The following is an 18,644-nucleotide window of genomic DNA, read 5'->3' as shown; positions in this document are numbered from 1 at the left end:
GCCTTGTTTCAGCAAGGAGATCTGAGATGTGGCTGAGGAGGGTGGACTGCTCCCAAATCCTCACTGCCTTCTTCTCTGAAAATACCAACACTCCTCTGGGCCCTGTCATGCTTTTGACCTTTGAGAGGGATGAAGAAGCTGATTTGCGATGGGCTTTGAACTGATACAGTTTCCTCATCCTTGGCCCTTCCCACAGATGTGCACCTCACTGGTCCATTCCCACACTGGTTGCACAGGTGGGTGTCTCAGGGGTCTGCAGTGTGTGCCACAAGCTAAAGAGTGGGCTAGAACTGCAGCTGGGAGAATTTAGATGAAACCTCAGGGAAAACGTCCTTGGTGAAAGAGCTGAGAGACACAAAGAAAAGGCTACAGGCCCACGCAATTTTCTTCTCTTCAGATTTTCAATCAGAGAAGGCCTCTTCCCTACCCCCTACTGCCCTAGAGAGCTCCAGAGTTAATGCCTCAGTAGGGCTGGGTTGGAGCTGAGGCTGGGTATCCACTCGTAGCTGTCAGGACCCTTAGGGCACTTAAAAAGGGTAGGGCAACCCCACCCCACCCCCAAGGCAACCCTGTGGCCCTGTGGGATGAGGTAGACCCCTGAAGGCCTGAGAGTTTCTACAGAGCCAGGCTCTAGGGCAGGGGTGTCTAATCTTTTGGCTTCCCTGGGCTACATTGGAGGAAGAACTGTCTTGGGCCACACATAAAATACACTAACATGGGCCAGGAGCGGTGGCTTATGCCTGTAATCCCAACATTTTGGGAGGCTGAGGCAGGTGGATCACCTGAGGTCAGGTGTTCAAGGCCAGCCTGGCCAACATGGCGAAACGCTGTCTCTACAAAAATACAAAAATTAGCCGGCATGGTGGCACGAGCCTGTAATCCCAGCTACTCGGGAGGCTGAGGGACAAGGATCGCTTGAACTGGGAGGCAGGGAGGTTGCAGTGAGCCAAGATCATGCCACTGCACTCTAGCCTGAGCAATAGAGCAAGACTCCATCCCCACCCCGCCCCAAAAAACAAAAAAACTCACTAACACTGATAGCTGTGAGAAAAAAAAAATCGCAAAAAAAATCATGTTTTAAGAAAGTTTATGAATTTGCGTCGGGCTGCATTCAAAGCTGTCCTGGGCCACATGTGGTCTTGGGTTGGACAAGTTTGCTCTGGGGGGAACAGATGACTTGGTCAGATGGAAGGGTCCAGACATAGGGATGACTTGGGCATGTCCCAAGTACAAGTCCACAGACTCCAGACTTGGGCCTGTGCCCTCAGCTATGCTGGCAATGCCTTTGCTGGCGCCCAGAGGTCCCATCCTCCACACCAGCCACCACACCCAGGACTGCCCCCCATCCTTTGGACAGAGAGAAGTTGGAGGTGCTAGAAGCCAAAAAGCCAGCCTTTTCTTTTGGGGCTGTGTAACCTGATACAGGAATCGTACCCCCCACCCCATTCCCCTAAGCCAGTGCTCAGGCAGGCCCTGTTACTGGAAGGAGAATCTCCCGAGTGTGAGAGGCTTTGGGGTGACAAGGTGGGGAGGAGGAAGCCCGAAGAAGACAACTGGGAAGAAAGTCCTAACGGTGTCAGCTCCAGGTAAGGAATGTGCTGCACTCTGCCGACCAGCTCAGTACTCTAGGCTCAGCCCATCCCCATCTGATGGGGCCAGGAACAGTCACAGAGGATTGTGAGATCTGGGAGAAAGAGAGAAAGCCATTTTTTTTTCATGATGAAGAAGGTGGTGAGCAGGTCATGGGCAATAGCAACACAGATTAACCTGGGAAAAAGTTCTGAAGAAAATTGGGACATTCAGCTCTGCCAAGACAGTCAGACCAGGGTGAGCTACTGGGGGCTGGCAAATGGTCAGGGGTTACACTGTCCCCAGCCTAGGACCCAGCCAGCTTTGGCCATGGCCCCAGACAGAAACTTGCTGATCTCCCAGAGGCAGAGGCCAGATTCCTTCCAGCCCAGGGAGTCTCTGGACAAGTCATAAAAGTGTTTCCTCCAAGTCTCTGTCTGGTCCTGCTAGAAAAAAATTGTCTGTCCATCTGTCAGTCTGCAGGTGAGTGGGGCTGGGTGCCGTGACTTACACCTGTAATCCCAGCACTTTGGGAGGCTGAGGCAGGAGGATTGCTCAAGACCAGGAGCTCGAGGCCACTTAAGCAACATAGACCCCACCTCTACAGATAAAAATGTAAAAATTAACCAGGTGTAATGGTGCGTATTTGTAATCCTAGTTATTAGGGAGGCTAAGGTGAGAGGATGGCTTGAGCCCAGGAGTTTGAGGCTGCAGTGAGCCATAATCGTGCCACTGCATTTCAGCTTGGATGACATAGTGAGACACTATCCCTTTTTTTTATGTGGGGGATGGAGTTTCGCTCTTTCGCCCAGGCTGGAGTGAAGTGGTGCGATCTCAGCTCACTGCACTCTCCGCCCCCCAGGTTCAAGCGATTATCCAGCCTCAGCATCCCAAGTAGCTGGGATTATAGGTGCCTGCCATCATGCCTGGCTAATTTTGTACTTTTAGTAGAGACAGGGTTTCACCACGTTGGCCAGGCTGGTCTCGAACTCCTGACCTCAGGTGATCCACCCGCCTCGGCCTCCCAAAGTGCTGAGATTACAGGCGTGAGCCACCGCCCCCGGCCAACGCTATCTCTTAAGAAAGAAAGCAAAGGAAGAAAGAGAGAGAGGTGACCGTACCAGTCACCTTCAGATTGACGGATGGACAGACAAAATTTCCGATGTTCCCTGAGCCACTGCTGAGACATCAGCCCAGAATCCTCTTCTTGGATGACTCAGGAGCGCCCCCTTCTGTCTGGTTTGGCTGAAACCAGTGTGGGGGGTGGGGAGAAAGAATTGTTAAAGTAGATTCTAATCACGATGCCCAAAGACAGCCGCTGCAGGAGCAGGCCCCACCAGAAGGGTCCTCACTTTAGGCTGCCCCCCGATACTGCCACAGCCTGAATCAGAGCTGGACTTCCCCAAGGGGGATCAGGGACCAAGGAGGAGAATGTCTAGAGTGCAGTCGACCTGAGAGGATGCCTAGGCTGTCATACCTGGGTCTGGCAGCCTGGCCTCTGGGCACATGCCCAGAGCTCTGGAGGCCATCCAGCCTGCAGATGTCCCCAGCTTCACGAGAAAAGTCATGGTCTGTGTAGCAAGACCAGGCTCTTCCTCTGAGCCTAAGAAAGAAAGGGCTGAGATAGTCAATTATCTCAGGGCTATGAGTGTGTTGTCGGGGGATTAGCCAGCCATGGGAAGCACAAGAGGGGAGATGCTGCTTCTCCCCAGCAACTGTCCCCAGAGCCAATGAGACATGTTTCCCAAAGGACCTCCAGCTTCCTGTGTACAGGTGCAGAAGAGACCCGCAGACTCCTCTGGTGTTTAGTTCTAACATTCCATGACCTACAGGATTCTCTCTCCTGGACAATCTGCGGCTCCCCTTTCCCAGTTTATTCCTTAGTCTGATTTTTTTAAATTAATTAATTAATTTGCCATATAGAGTCCACATTAGATCTTCAGTCTGATTTAAATCCATCTTGCTGCATCTGAATGGCAACTAGAAGAGAGGGGGGGGAAAGCAAAGGGGATGCTGAGAAACTGAGGACGAGAAAGACAAAACAAGGAGAAGGAGTGGAGAGAGGACTGAGGAAGACCTGAGCAAATATCTGAGAGGAGCCATCTGCCCGGTGGAGAACAGCTTCAGCATTGTCCCTAGTCACTCTCCCTGTCAACACTTCATAGCTGCAAGTCCATGCTTGCACTACATGTAGGCGTGGACACACACGCATACACACACACATCACATACTTAGGCTGTGGGGAGGCCTGGCTGTGTGTGGGGCTTGAGGGGGCAGTCTGCCCCCACCTGCATACTTATCTTCTCCTCCTCACACCTCCCCACCCCTCAGCCTTCCAGCACTAGTTCTTTGTGCTTTCAAAGCAGCTCCATCCCAGAATGCTACCTCCAGGAAGTGCTGAGCTGAGAGAATGGGGGAATGGAAGGAAGGGGAGCTAGTCTTCTTCCCCACACAGCACTGCTCCATCAAACAGCACCCCCTCCTCCCCTCACCTCCACCTCTTTCATCACTGCCACTGACAGCTGCAAAAGCAGCCCTCCTCATCCTGAGCAGTGGACTGCGGGGATGTGCCCATCTATTTCCTATCCATTTCCCGGGGCAGGAGACAGCTGGGGACAGAGGTAGAGAAGCAGCATCCCCATCCGTGCCAATTCCCTCTCCCTCCCTTCCCCCATAAGTAAAGAAAGCCCTCCAGCCAGGCCCTAGAACTAGTGTGCAGTCACCCCAGCTTTCTAAAATCCCTGTCCACGCTGCCCCCGGCCCTGTCCTCCCAAGGTAGACTCTATTTCTCAGACCTTGGAAAGTCGCTCTAGGATATCTCACCTTGAAAGACAGATCCACTCTTGGAATGCTGGGAGACAGTGATGGATTCGCCCACACACTAGCAACCTACTTCCATTAACTCCTATGTCCAAATAATTTCTTTAAATCACAAGGATGAGGCTGGGGAGGGGAAGGCAAGCCTGTGACATCAACCTCCAGCAGGGATTCCTCCTTCAAACCTGGCCAGGGCCAGGCAGGACAAATACCCAGCACATTCTTCTGGGACAAAACTATGGAAATGAGACCCCAACCCACCCCGCCACCCACAGTGCCTCTTCTCACCTAAGTTCTTGGCCACCCTCTCCCTTGGTTCTGTGGAAAGACAGCACAGATAGAGGCTTTTCCACCCCTTCCTGGAGGTTTCAGGGCTCCAGCTGCTCCTTGACAAGGTGCGGGCTGCCTCCTGGGGCATCCCAACTCCCCTAGCAGCCAAGAGAGCATCTCCTGCGTGACCAGCGCCCAGGGTGACAGAAAGGGCAGGGCATGAGAAGGATAACTAAAAGCTAAGAGCTGCACCTCAGCTACCAATTTACCATTCCTTCTCAAATTACCCCAATTACTGCCCTCATTTTACACAGGAGGAAGTGGAAACTTAGAGGGTCCAACTTGTACAAAGCTAGCTGCTAGAAAGGGACAGATCCGAGTCAAGCACAGGTCTTCCATCTCCAAAGTCTGCCTTTAGGGAGATCATGTCCTGGTAGGGAAGGGGGGCAGGAAGCAGGTGACATTTCAATTGCTTAGTGTTCCCATCTACTCTTGGCTCTGGAACACAGGTTCATCAGCTCAGACCTACTGTTCTAGCCCCGGCCCGGCTTACCCTGCCTGCTGCTAATCCAGCCTCCAGCTGGGAGCTTTGGACATCTTGGGGATGGGCCAGGTGGAGCCTGGAAGGCAGAGGGGACAGAGAAGGGAAGAGCTGGCCTTTTGACAGGGCCCAGGAGCAGGCGAGGGGAAGAGAGCTGGGCAGATGGGCCTGAACCGGCCATGTGGGGAGGCTGGGCCTTGGGAAAAGTGTAGGCATAATGGGGCCTGGCTGAAACATGGCTTCGCCCAGTTGGCACTTCTTGCTTCCTTCATTGTCCCTATTGCTCTGAATTGTCTGCTTTAGATGTGATTCTTTTCAAATGGGCACCTTCCACCTACAAAGGGACTGGCATGGGGAGAGATTACTGACGTCGTAGTCTTCTTCCAGCAACAGCAGGCTGGGGAACTGGCAGCCCAGACCACAACAGGAGCAGTTTGTGGTGTTCTGTTGCAGCAGATTGGAGAGGGTTTCCCATGGCTCAGACCTAAGGCTGAGGAGCCAGAATAGAAAAGGCGGGAGAGAGGAGGCCCCTGAGCTCTTGGACAACCAGCGGGCTTGTTGGTGGCCTGGAATACAGGTGTCCATATAGGCTTTCCCCTCTGAGAAGGAGAAAAGTCAGCACTGTCCAGCCCTGTGGCTCTGAGGACAGTGGTGGCTTAGTGTGGTGTCCCCCTTAGAAGTGCTCTACCTCTTCCAGGCCCTGAAGTTCCCATAAACGAGGGGAGAATGAGCAAGAACCAGTCACTGGCACTTGCTGGTTTCCATTTCTCTTATGTTGTTTGCAACCTCCACCTCCTTGGCTCAAGTGAGCCTCATGCTTCAGCTTCCCAAGTAGCTGGGACCACAGGTGTGCACCACCACACCTGGCTAATTTTTTTGTGTTTTTTGTAGAGATGGGTTTTTGCCATGTTGCCCAGGCTGATCTCAAACTCCTAAGCACAAGGGATCTGCCCACCTCGGCCTCCCGAAGTGCTGGGATCAAGAGTATGAGGCACTGCGCCCAATCTGTTTGTTTTTTCTTTTTTTTGAAATGGAGTCTCGCTCTGCTGCCCAGCCTGGAGTGCAGTGGTGTAATCTCAGCTCACTGCAACCTCCACCTTCTGGGTTCAAGTGATTCTCCTGCCTTAGCCTCCCGAGTAGCTGGGATTATAGGCACGCACCCCCACGCCTGGCTAATTTTTGTATTTTTAGTAGAGACGGGGTTTCAGCACATTGGCCAGGCTGGTCTCAAACTCCTGGGCTCAAGTGATCGGCCTTTCTCGGCCTCCCAAAGTGTTAGGGTTACAGGCGTGAGCCACTGCACCCAGGCTGTTTGTTTTTTCTATAGTCCTTTTTAAAGCATGACTCCATGTCCCTCTGAAGCAGAAACTCACCTCCTGTCTCAAGTGTTTCACTGAGTGGGAGTGGAGTGGGATATCTTTCCTTTCCAGAATCTGGGAGAGCTGCAGTGGTTTGAGTCGTCTAGTGGAACTGCCTTAGTCAGTTCAGGCTTCTATAACAAAATACTGTAAATGGAGTAGCTTATAAACAACAGATTTTTTTTCTTTTTCTTTTTCTTTTTTCTTTTTTTTTTTTTTTGAGAGAGAGTCTCACTCTGTGGCCCAAGCTGGAGTGCAGTGGCGCTATCTTGGCTCACTGCAACCTCTGCCTTCCAGGTTCAAGCAATTCTCTTGCCTCAGCCTCCCAAGTAGCTGGGATTACAGGTGTGCACCACCATGGCCAGGTAATTTTTGTATTTTTAGTAGAGACAGGGTTTCACCATGTTGGCCAGGCTGGTCTTGAACTCCTAGCCTCAAGTGATCTGCCTGCCTTGGCCTCTCAAAGTGCTGGGATTACAGGCGTGAGCCACCGCACCTGACCAGAAATTAATTTCTCACAGTTCTGGAGACTGGAAATCCAAGATCGGAATCAAGTTCTGGGAGGGGCCTTCTTCCTTCAGATGGCCAGCTTCTCATTGTATCCTCAGCTGGCTGAGCACAGAGAGAGGAGGCAAGCAAGAAGCAGCAAGCTCTCCCAGGACTCTGGTTTTAGAGACCAGGTCTTGCTCTGTCACCCTAGCTGGAGTGCAGTAGCACAAATAGCTCACCGCAGCCTCCAACGCCTGGCCTCAAGCAATCCTCCTGCGTTGGGCTCCTGAAATGCTGGTATTACAGGTATGAGCCACCATGCCTAGCCCCGTTCATGAATGAGGGCACTAATCTCATTCATGAGGGCTCCAATGACCTCATCTAATCCTAGTTACCTACGAAAGCCCCCACCTCCTAATATCATCACATTGAGGGGTGGGGTTTCAACATACGCATTTAGTAGGGGACACTTAGTCTGCAGCAAGGACCAAACACATCATGTCAAGAGAAGCAAGAGGCAAATACTTCGAGACTGGCCTTGATCCTTAGAATATCTGGTTACTCTTAAATAAGGGCTCTCCAAATACTCCCTCTGTAGATCAAAGCCAAAGAACCCAACTCATCAAGAGTGGCTGCAGAAGGTGCAGCCCACACAGTCTGAGCACTAGAGGATCCCTAGGTATCCCCTAGATTCCAGGCCAAAGGCCCTCACCCCCTATTTTGTGACAGACTCAAGTACGAGCTTGTGGATTTTGAAATGGAAAGCGGTTGGTGCGGGAAGGAGTCCTTTGCACGTAGAGGTTCTCAATAAATGCTGGACGCTGGGAGAGGAATATGTTCTAAAGGAGGCCAATGTTCTGTAATTTGAGGAGAGAAGAGGAGGCTGAGTAGGACTAGGGGGTCTTGCTACTTCAGCCAAGGTAACCAGGGAGCCTCTCTGCACCCCTACCAAACTGGAGGTGGGAGGACAGGTTATCATTAGGTCAGATCAGCTTCCTAAGCTGGCATGAATCATTCTCCGGCCACCGCTGAGCCTACCTAGGCTCTGGTCTTGTCTAGACACCTCCTCTCCAGCTGAGGCTGGGAAGCAGGTGCAGTCACTTACAGCCTCACTCTTCACGGTGCTGCCATTAAGGACCCTGATTAGTAGAGCCCCATGCCGGGTTGCTAATGGGTTGAGGACATTAAGCATAAATGCTTTCCCAGATAAGGGCTTGAGCAGAGCCCAGGAAGAAACAAATATTTTAATCTCAAAGAAATAGAATGTAGGAGGGGAGGGGTTCCCTCTGCTTACTCGGCATCTGTTGTCCTCCTATCCTCCACCTGCCACACTTGCTGCCATTCTCAAGTCCCGGGAATTCCCTGTCCAGGCAGTGGGGTTCGTGGCAGGGGAGAATAGATCTTCACTCACCCAAGTGTATGAGAATGGAAGAGATTCTCAAAGATTTAGAGGGAGGGGGATTTTGTGGACTGCCTTGTCCTGTAACCCTGATGGTCAAGAAGTCCTTGACATTGAATTTGGATGACTCTTGTGATAACTCAAGCCTACTTCCCCTTGGTTGGGGAGCTGGAGAAAAGGACTGAAGATCCATGAGGGACATCTGTTGACCCAAACGAGTTGCTTTAGGTCAGTGGTTCTCCCAATGTGGTTGGGACCAGCAGTATCAGCATCCGCATCAGCTGGGAACTTGCTAGAAATGTAAGCTCTCAGGCCTACCCCAGACCTACTGAATCAGCTCTGGGTGAGGCATCAGGCAAACTTCTTTTTTTTGTTTGTTTGTTTTTGAGACAGTCTCACTCTCTTGCCCAGGCCAAAGTGCAATGGCATGAACACAGCTCACTGCAGCCTCGACCTTCTGGGCTCAGGTGATCCTCCCACCTCAGCCTCCAGAGCAGCTGTAACCATAGGCACATGCCACCAAGTGTGGGTAATCTTCTGGTATTTTTAGTAGAGATGGGGTTTTGCTATGTTGCCCAGGCTGGTCTCGAACTCCTGGGCTCAAGTGATCTACCCACCTCAGCTTCCCAAAGTGTTGGGTTTACAGGTGTGAGCCACTGCACCCAGCCCAAACTTGTTTTAACAAGCCTTCTAGTGGTTCTTATCCACTTTCAAGTTTGAGAACCACTGCTCTTGGCTCTCCCTCTCGGACTGAAGGGGAATGTCAAGAGAAGGAAGAATTATGAGGGATGCAGCAAGCAGCCTCATCCAAAGAAAAAAAGAAATTGGAACTTTCCCAATGTGGAAATCTCGAGCCAGGCCTCAGAAGAGGCCTCTGATCCTCTGCGGCTGTAAATGTCAGAGCAATGTCTAAGTGGCCCTGTGAGGAGGGAGTGCGGCGGGGGGGGAAATAACCAAGCATGACCTTTTGCATTTTGCCCAGAGCAAGGAAGGATAATGGAGCAATCTTTTCAGGTCATTTATCTCCTACTCAGCCTCAGCTTTTCTCAGCTACCTTTCCCTCCAGCTGGGGCCCCCTAAAGCCTAGCCCTCCTTTCCTTCTCCTCCACCAGCCCTCTGCAGCCCCCTGGCCAGGCCTCTTCCCACCCCCGCAACCCCCCAACCCCAACCCCCCACCCCTGTCTATCTTTCCCCCTCCTCCATCAAATGAGAACTGGTTCAAACTGTTTCTTTTTTCTTTCCTTCCTTCCTTTCTTTCTTTCTTTTTCTTTCTTTCTTTCTTTTTTCTGTCTCTCCCTCCCTATCTCCTTTCTTTCTTTCTTTCCCTTCTCTCTCTCTTTCTTTCTTTCTTTCTTTTTTTGAGACAGAGTCTTGCTCTGTCACCCAGGCTGGAGTACAGTGGCGCAATCTCGGCTCACTGAAACCTCCGCCTCCCTGGTTCAAGCAATTCTCCTGCCTCAGCCTCCCGAGTAGCTGGTATTACAGGCACTTTCTACCACACCTGGCTAATTTTTGTATTTTTAGTAGATTCAGGGTTTCACCATGTCTGACCTCAGGTGATCACCCACCTCGGCCTCCCAGAGTGCTGGGATTACAGGCCTGAGCCACCGTGCCCGGCCTCAAACTGTTCCTTAAGCAGACCAGCAAGGAATGAAGCCCTATTCCATAGGTAATAAGAGGGAGAAAAAACCCACTATAACCTGTAATGGGGCAGCCTCTCTTCATACCCCACCCTCTTTCCTTTTTTTTTTTTTGAGACGGAGTTTTGCTCTCGTTGCCCAGGCTGGAGTGCAATGGCGCGGTCCCGGCTCACCGCAACCTCCACCTCTCTGATTCAAGCGATTCTCCTGCCTCAGCCTCCTGAGTAGCAGGGATTATAGGCATGCGCCACCACACCCAGCTAACTTTGTATTTTTAGTAAAGATAGGGTTTCTCCATGTTGGTCAGGCTGATCTCGAACTCCCAACCTCAGGTGATCCACCCACCTTGGCCTCCCAAAGTGCTGGGATTACAGGCGTGTGCCACTGCGCCCGGCCTCCTCCCCTCTTTCCTACCCAGGCCATACCAGTTCATCGTGCCTCCATAAAGAGTGAAGCCACTCTTTCCCTGGCCTTTTACACAACACCTGAATGGTCACACTTGCAAAGAAAGAAAAGGACAAGATCTAGGCTCCTAACCAATCCATATGTTTCCCAAGGGCCAGTAGTGCTCTATAGCTTATTTTCCTTCTATATCTGCCATACTACGTAACGAACACACTAGATGTCTAATGAATATTTCATAAATTGAACTCAAGGGAGCTCCTAGAAGCAAGAAACTAAGGAGTCTGTTTCCAAATTGGACCCACAACAGGAATCAAGACATGGGTCCTCCTGAAATGACTAAGGAAGAAGCAGCCTTCTGCTGCCTTTGTTCCCATGCACTGCTGTCTTCATCTGTTCATTCACTCCACAAGCATGTATAGCACACCTGCTGTATGTGGACCCTAGATCATATGTTCTAGTGGGAAAAACACATATAATGTAAGTAAACATATAATATTTCAGGTGATGTTAATTGCCTCAGAGAAAAACAAAGGATGGTAAGGGGGATGGGGATGGTGGGAATGGGGCCCAAGAAAAGCCTCTTTGAGTGGGTGGCATTTGAGCAGGATCCTAAAGGAAGTGAAGGAGCCACATTTTCAGCTATCTGGGGAAAGAATGTTCTAGGCAGAGGGTATAGCAGCTGCAAAAGCTCTGAGGTGGGGGTATTTTGCAAGGCGTGGAGTGAGTGAGGCTGGAGTGGAGTGAGTAAGGGTGAAAGATGTAGGATATGAAATCAGAGAGAAATTGGTGCTCAAATTATGTAGGGCCTTGTAGACCATGGTAAGGATTTTAGATTTCTTTCTGAGTGAGGGGGGAGGTCATTAGAAGGTTCTACACAGAAAAGTGACATGTTCTGATTTAACGGGACTACTCTGGCTGCTGTGTTTAGAACAACCTGTAGGGGGCAGAGTAGAAATAAGAAAACCACTTAGGAGACTATGGCAGAGCCAGGAGTTTTCCCCTCAAATTCATCCTTCCCTTGCACATTTTAGCTGGGGACATGGCTGCTCAGAAAAAGGACTACATTTCCCAACCTCCCTTGCAACTAAGCACAGCCATGTGACAAAATGCTAGCAAAAAGGATGTGAGCAGGCCGGGCGCGGTGGCCTCTACCTGTAATCCCAGCACTTTGGGAGGCCAAGGCAGGCAGATCACGAGGTCAGGAGTTCAAGACCAGCCTCGCCAGGGTGGTGAAACCCCATCTTTACTAAAAATACAAAAATTAGCCGGGCGTGGCGGCAGGCGCCTGTAATCGCAGCTACTTGGGAGGCTGAGGCAGGAGAACTGCTTGAACCCGGGAGGTGGAGGTTGCGGTGAGCCAAGATTGTGCCACTGCACTCCAGCCAGGTGATAGGGCGAGACTCAGTCTCAAAAAAAAAAAAAAAAGAACATGAACTAAAAAAGGTAAATTCGTGAGGTGATGGATATGTTCATTAGTTTGATTGTGGTAATCATTTCACAATGCATACAGATAAAACATTGCATTGTACAGCTTAAATAATATATACAATTTTAATAAAAAATGGTCTCGATCTCCTGATATCGTGATCCACCCACCTTGACCTCCCAAAGTGCTGGGATTACAGGCGTGAGCCAGTGTGCTCGGCCCCTAATTCTTTTTTTGAGGGACAGTCTCACTCTCTTGTCCGGGCTGGTGTGATCTCAGCTCACTGCAACCTCTGCCTCCTGGGTTCAACCAAGTCTCATGCCTCAGCCTCCCAAGTACCTGGGATCACAGGTGCACGCCCCCATGCCTGACTAACTTTTGTATTTTTTAGTAGAGATGGGGTTCTGTCATGTTGCCCAAGCCAGTCTTGAACTCCTGGCCTCAAGTGGTCTGCCTGCCTTGGCTGGAATTACAGGCATGAGCCACCACCATGGCCTGTATTGTACCTAATTCAAGGCTATTGTAATTTCCCAGGCAAGCAATGACAGTGGGTGGTTCTGATGAGGGTGATAGTGGTGTAACCGGGGATAAGTGACCAGATTCTGGAGATAATTTAAAGGGTAGAACTTGATAGCATTTCCTGAGGGATTAGATAAGGGGACATGAAAGGAAAAGAAGAACCAGGAATGACTCCAAGATTGGGGCTCTAGTAGAACAGATTTGCATTGATTGCCCTGGGGAAGACTGAGGGACCGCTGAGTTTGAGAGGACTATGAGACACACTCACACGGGGATGGCAAGTAGCCGCTGGATATGACCACGACCTATCAACATAGCTGGCTTTAAAGTCCAGAGATAGATGGAATTAGTTAGGGAGTGAGGATGGATGAAGAAGAACAGAGGTGTAAGGACAGCCCTGAGGCATCCAGTGATGGGGAGGTGAGGAGCCAGCCAGGAGATGATGGAGGTAGGAGGAGAACTGGGCGTGTCACGGAGGCCAAAGGAAGAGAGTGTTTTATGCAGAAACCATCCACGTCAAATGCCACTGCCAGGATGAGTAAAATGGGGACTCAGAAATGACAGCTGAAATTAGCAACATGGAAATCACTGGTGACATTGACAAGAGAATTTGCCTTGGAGCACTGAGGACAAGCAGGGATGGGAAGAGAGGAAGTGGAGACAAATACAGACGATTCTAAATTCCTGGCAGGTAGAAATCATTAAAGCATCTAATTTCCACCCTTCCTATCATAGTTCTAAGCCTTCTAAAGGACATGAGGGCACCCAGCAACTCAGTCTATCCAGCTCCCCTTCCACATGGGTCTGAAGGGCTCTGCAGTCTTTCCTCTCCCAAATTCACCCTGTTGCTGGGAGCCCCACCCTGCCTGCATCTCTACCTCTGCCCTACTGACTCCCAAGGCCACTCTCAAGGACTGCTTTGGCATGCTAGGCAGCCAGGCCTGACTCTCCTGGATCATAATTAGTGCTGCTGCTAACGATGTTTGGCCTCTGTGGAATAGCAACCTGGGAAGTTCTGATACTTCCAATTTTCCCCCTCAGTGCTTTCCCAGATGCAATTTCCCAGCCAGTGCCTTGTGCTCTCCAGCCCTGGGCCCTGGTTGCCTCCTTGCCAGGGAGAATTAAGCCTATGCCTCAGATGCCACTCCAGAGGGCCTAATCAGTTAGGTAAAACCATCTCCTGGCCACTATCATGGTATTATCGTACTAACACAGGCACTGGCTTTGGGGGAGGCAGGGGGCTGCTATAAGGAAGAGGAACCAGGCCAGCCCTACACAGCACACAATGAGCATTGCTAGTCAGAAAACCGATGGCTGGAGAAAAAGGAGCCCTCCCAGATGAACTCTGGAGTTTTCAGTGGAGATGCGGCTCAACCATCTCCTCTTTCCTGATGAGAAGCCCACCAAGTGCTCCTTTCTCCAGCGAGGGAGGGTCTCAGCAGACAGAACCCTGGACACTGCCCCACAGCCTGGCGTCCTGGGGCTTGGGGCCGGACCTGGTCAAGTCTTGGGCCCAGCTCTTCTCAGCCACAGCAGTCCCAAGTCCTGGGCTCTTGCCTTGAAAGTGCCAGTTCATAGGAGTGTCCTGATCTCCCAGGTCTGGAGACTTTACTTCATTGCTCTGATGGGCTTCCAGCTCTCTGGGGCAGGGGGCTGTGGTGGGCTCTACGTCTCAGAGTCTTGAAGGAGTGGCCAGAGGGTTGCCTTGGGTTAAGGGCACCCGGATTAACTGGACCTTGGCTTCTGCTACATGGGATAAAGATGAAAAATCAGCATTTCTAAGGTACCTGCTACATGGGAGGCCCAAGGTAAGGTCTTTTTATTGTTGTTGTTGTAGTAAAACATAGATAACATAGGCCTGGCACGGTGGCTCACGCTTGTAATCCTGGCACTTTGGGAGCCCAAGGCGGGTGGATCACCTGAGTCAGGAGTTCGAGACCAACATGGTGAAACCCCATCTCTACTAAAATACAAAAATTAGCTGGGCGTGGTGGTGGGTGCCTGTAATCCCAGCTAACTGGGAGGCTGAGGCAGGAGAATCACTTGAACCCGGCAGGCAGAGGTTGCAGTGAGCCAACATCGTGCTAGTGCATTCCAGCCTGGGCAACAGAGTGAGACTCCCTCTCAAAACAAAAAGGAAATATATGTGTGTGTGTGTGTGTGTGTGTGTGTATATATATATATATATTTAGCCATTTTAAAGTGTCCAGTTCTGTGGCATTAGGTGCACTCATACTGTTATACAACCATCACCATGATCCCTCTCTGGAACTTCTTCATATTCTCCAACTGAGACTCTGTGCCCATTAAACACCAACTCCCCCCAGTGCAGGATCTTGCATATTTATCTCTTGTGATTTTTGTTCTGAGATAGGAAATATCCCCCCTTTCTTTTTTTTTTTTTTTTCTGTGACAAGGTCTTGTTATGTCACCCAGGCTGGTCTTGAACTCCTGAGCTCAAGTGATCCTCCTGCCTCAGCCTCCTGAGTAGCTGGGAACACAGGTGCCTGCCACCATGCCTGGCTCCCAGTTTTTACAGACAAGGACACTGAGAGGAAAGACAGGAAAAGCAGTGCTGCCTTTCCCAAGGACAAACAGTCAGGAAGAGGACTGGAACCCTGGTCTGCCTGATTCCCAGGCTCTCTGTGGTTTCCCATCCTGAGCTGACCAAGATTTAGGGCCATTATAGAAATGGCATCATCAAGTGATGTCACTGACGATTAATGATTTCATACATGATGTCACACACTGAACTGTGGCCCACAGTGGGAAGGTTTCTAGAGGGCATGGCTTGTACGTCTCAGGAAAGCTTCCCAAAGCAAGGCCAGGTGCTGTTAGTCTTTCGCCCACCTCAGAGCGTTCAGAAAGTGAGGATTCCTCACACTCTCCTTTAAATTAGTGCCTTGCTCCAAAGTTGGCTGTGCTCATTCCCAGGCAGTGGGCGCTTGACACCGCTCAAGGGCTCACCCTCTGTGGAACAGTGAAAGGAGGATGAGCTGGGGAAGCAGACAGGCTTGGGTTCCAATCCTGACCCTGTCATTCTGTACCCATTTGAGGTAGACTCTTACGGGAAAAGAGACCCCTTGAGTTAGCTCAGGCACAGAAGCGTAGTACAAAAATACATGCGGAACCACTTCTGGCCTGTCAGGAAACCCCAGGGGCAGGTGCTGAAGCTGAGGAGGAATCTGGATTCAAGACTCCTCGGGGGGCCAGGCACGGTGGCTCATGCCTGTAATCCCAGCACTTTGCGGGGCCGAGGCGGGTGGATCACAAGTTCAGGAGATCAAGACCAGCCTGGCCAACATGGTGAAACCCTGTCTCTACTAAAATACAAAAATTAGCCAGGTATGGTGGCACGTGCCTGTAGTCCCAGCTACTCAGGAGGCTGAGGCAGGGGAATCACTTAAACCCAGGAAATGGAGGTTGCAGTGAGCGGAGGTCACGCCACTGCCCTCCATCCTGGCGAGAGAATAAGACTCCAGCTCAAAAAAAAACAAATACGAAAAAGACTCCTCAGGGGCTCCTAAGGAGTGAAAATAAGGTCACGGTTCTTCCTTCTCAGGCTCTGCCCACCCTCAATGTGATTCTGCCACGCTGGGTGTGTCTGCATCTCTCCCAGTCTGTGCTCCCTGCTGGGGAACTCTGCTTCGGGTTGAGGTTACTAAGAGGGGATCCTGTTGGCCAGCTGTCTTTCTGTACCAGGCAATAAGTCAGAGGTGACTGGCTAGCCCATGGACCAACGTGGCTAAGGTTAGAATCTCCCTCTGGTCTAATCACCTACGGCAGAAGAGGCAGGGGGTAGGTAAGTGGTGAAATAAACAACTGGGGTAGGGATGATGTCATATGGTATGGAATATGGCCTGCTGCAAAGTTTTCACCAGTACAAAGTCCCTTAGAAGGGGTCGTAGGGTAGGTAGGTAAACAGGACTAATACACTATATTGTGTATCTTTAGGCAAGTTACTTAACCTCTCTGGGCCCGTTGTTTTCTCATCTATACAAATGGGACCATAACTCCTACCTCATAGGGTTGTTGTAAAGATTAAAAGCCCACTGGAAGTCCAAAAAAAGATGAAAGGGGGCAACAAAAGTCTTAAAGTGCCTGGCACACAGTAGTTGCTTGATAAACATTGGTTTCCCTTCCCTTCCCTTCTATAGGAAAGGCCATATTTTGTTCTCTCTTGTTCCCTTTGTTCTTCCTTTGTTCTCTCTTAATACATTTTGTTCTCTATTGCAGAAATGGGCCTCCTAGCCAACCACCTAGTAAGAGAGAAAGAGACCCCTCTCTCTCTCTCTCGTTTTTTTTTTTTTTTTTTTTTTTTTTGAGATGGATTCTCCCTCTGTCACCCAGGCTGGAGTGCAATGGCACGATCTTGGCTCACTGCAACCTCTGCCTCCCGGGTTCAAGCGATTCTCCTGCCTGGTCCTCCCAAAGTGCTAGGATTAAGGCGTGAGCCACCGTGCCCGGCCCCAGTCCCCTCTCTTATAATCCTGAAGAACCAGTATTGCTAACCCACTTCAAGAACCACTGGCAGGACGAGTGATGGGGAGCAAAGAGGGCGCCTATGTCAAAAGGAAGATAAATGTGCCTCCTGCTTAGGAAGACACTATGATGGAATGCCTGGAGAAAGCAGCATTTTTCTTTTAAATGCTATGAGACGATAAAAATGAAAATAGGTCTTCTCCAACTCGAGGGCCTAGGGCAGAAGAATTATTTCTCAGTGGTTACTCCATGCTCAAAGGAGTTGTCCTAGGCCTCATTCAATCATTGACTTAGCAAATATTTATAAAATGTCTACTATGTGGCTGTCTCTGCTTTCACAGAACTTACAGTCTCATCAGAGAGAGATAATAATCAAATAATCTACTGATGAATATAAAAATACAAATGACGATGAGTGTTATGAAAGGAGGGGGTATGATTCTATGAGAACTTTAAGAATCTGACCTAGATTAGGGAAACAGACCATGTTAAAGATTTGCACCTTTATTTTTAGAGCAATAGGAGGTTGTTGAAGGGTTTAAACAAGGTTTTGGCATAATCAGATTTGCATTTTGAAAAGATTGCTCTGGTTACAATGAGGAGAACAGATTGAAGGAGGCCTGTTGTGGTAATGCAGCAAGGGATAATGGTATCTTGCTTTGGTAGTGGTGATGGTGGTAGAGACAGAAGTTAAGGATTAAAGAGATATTTAGGAAATAACAGCATTGGCCAGGTGCGGTGGCTCACGCCTATAATCCTAGCACTTTGGGAGGCTGGGGTGGGCAGATCACTTGAGATCAGGAGTTCGAGACCAGCCTGGCCAACATGGTGAAACCCTGTCTCTACTAAAAATACAAAAATTAGCCAGGCATGGTGGTGCACACCTGTAATTCCAGCTACTCAGGAGGCTAAGACAGAAGAATCCCTTGAACCCAGGAAGTTGCAGTGAGCCAAGATTGCGCCACTGAACTCCAGCCTGGGTGACAGAGTGAGACTCTGTCTCAAAAGAAAGAAAGAGAGAATGAGAGAGAAGGAAGGGAGGAAAGAAACAAGGAAAGAAAGAAAGAAAAGGAAGGAAGGAAGGAAGGAAGGAAGGAAGGAAAGAAGCGAAAGAGGAAGGAAGGGAGAGAGAGAGAGAGAAAAGAAGAGGAAATAACAGCATTTACAGGACTTAATGACTGATTAGATATGGGGTGAGGAGGAACATGGTGACAACAAGGATTTGGGCTTATATAAATGGATGGAAGACCAGAAGTAAAGTCTTAGACATACTGCCTTTGGGACACCCAACTGCCAAAATTGAGCCGGCAGCTGGATACACAGTCTGGATCTCCAGGGAGATCCAGCTGGAGATGACAAATGTGTGGGTCATTTTCTCAGAGGTAGTTCAAAGGCAGTAGATGAGCTCACTTAAGGAGAGAGTAGAGTGAGAAGAAAAGAGGCCTAGGACCAACTCTGAGGAACTCAGACATGTCATTTAGGGCAGTGGATCTGAAAGTGTGCTCCATGGAACCCTGGGGGGGCGTCCCCAAGACCCTCTCAAGGGTCTGTGAAGTTAAAACTATTTTCTTTCCTTTTCTGTTTTTGTTTTTTGTGTTTTTCAGACGGGCTTTCACTCCTGCTGCCCAGACTGGAGTGCAGTGGTGCGATCTTGGCTCACTGCAACCTCTGCCTCCCCAGGCTCAAGTGATCCTCCTACCGCAGTCTCCCGAGTACCTGGGACCACAGG

The sequence above is a fragment of the Pongo pygmaeus genome, chromosome 4, assembly GCF_028885625.2.
Source record: "Pongo pygmaeus isolate AG05252 chromosome 4, NHGRI_mPonPyg2-v2.0_pri, whole genome shotgun sequence".
Lineage (NCBI taxonomy): Eukaryota > Metazoa > Chordata > Mammalia > Primates > Hominidae > Pongo > Pongo pygmaeus.
Note: the sequence above shows the minus strand (reverse complement) of the source record.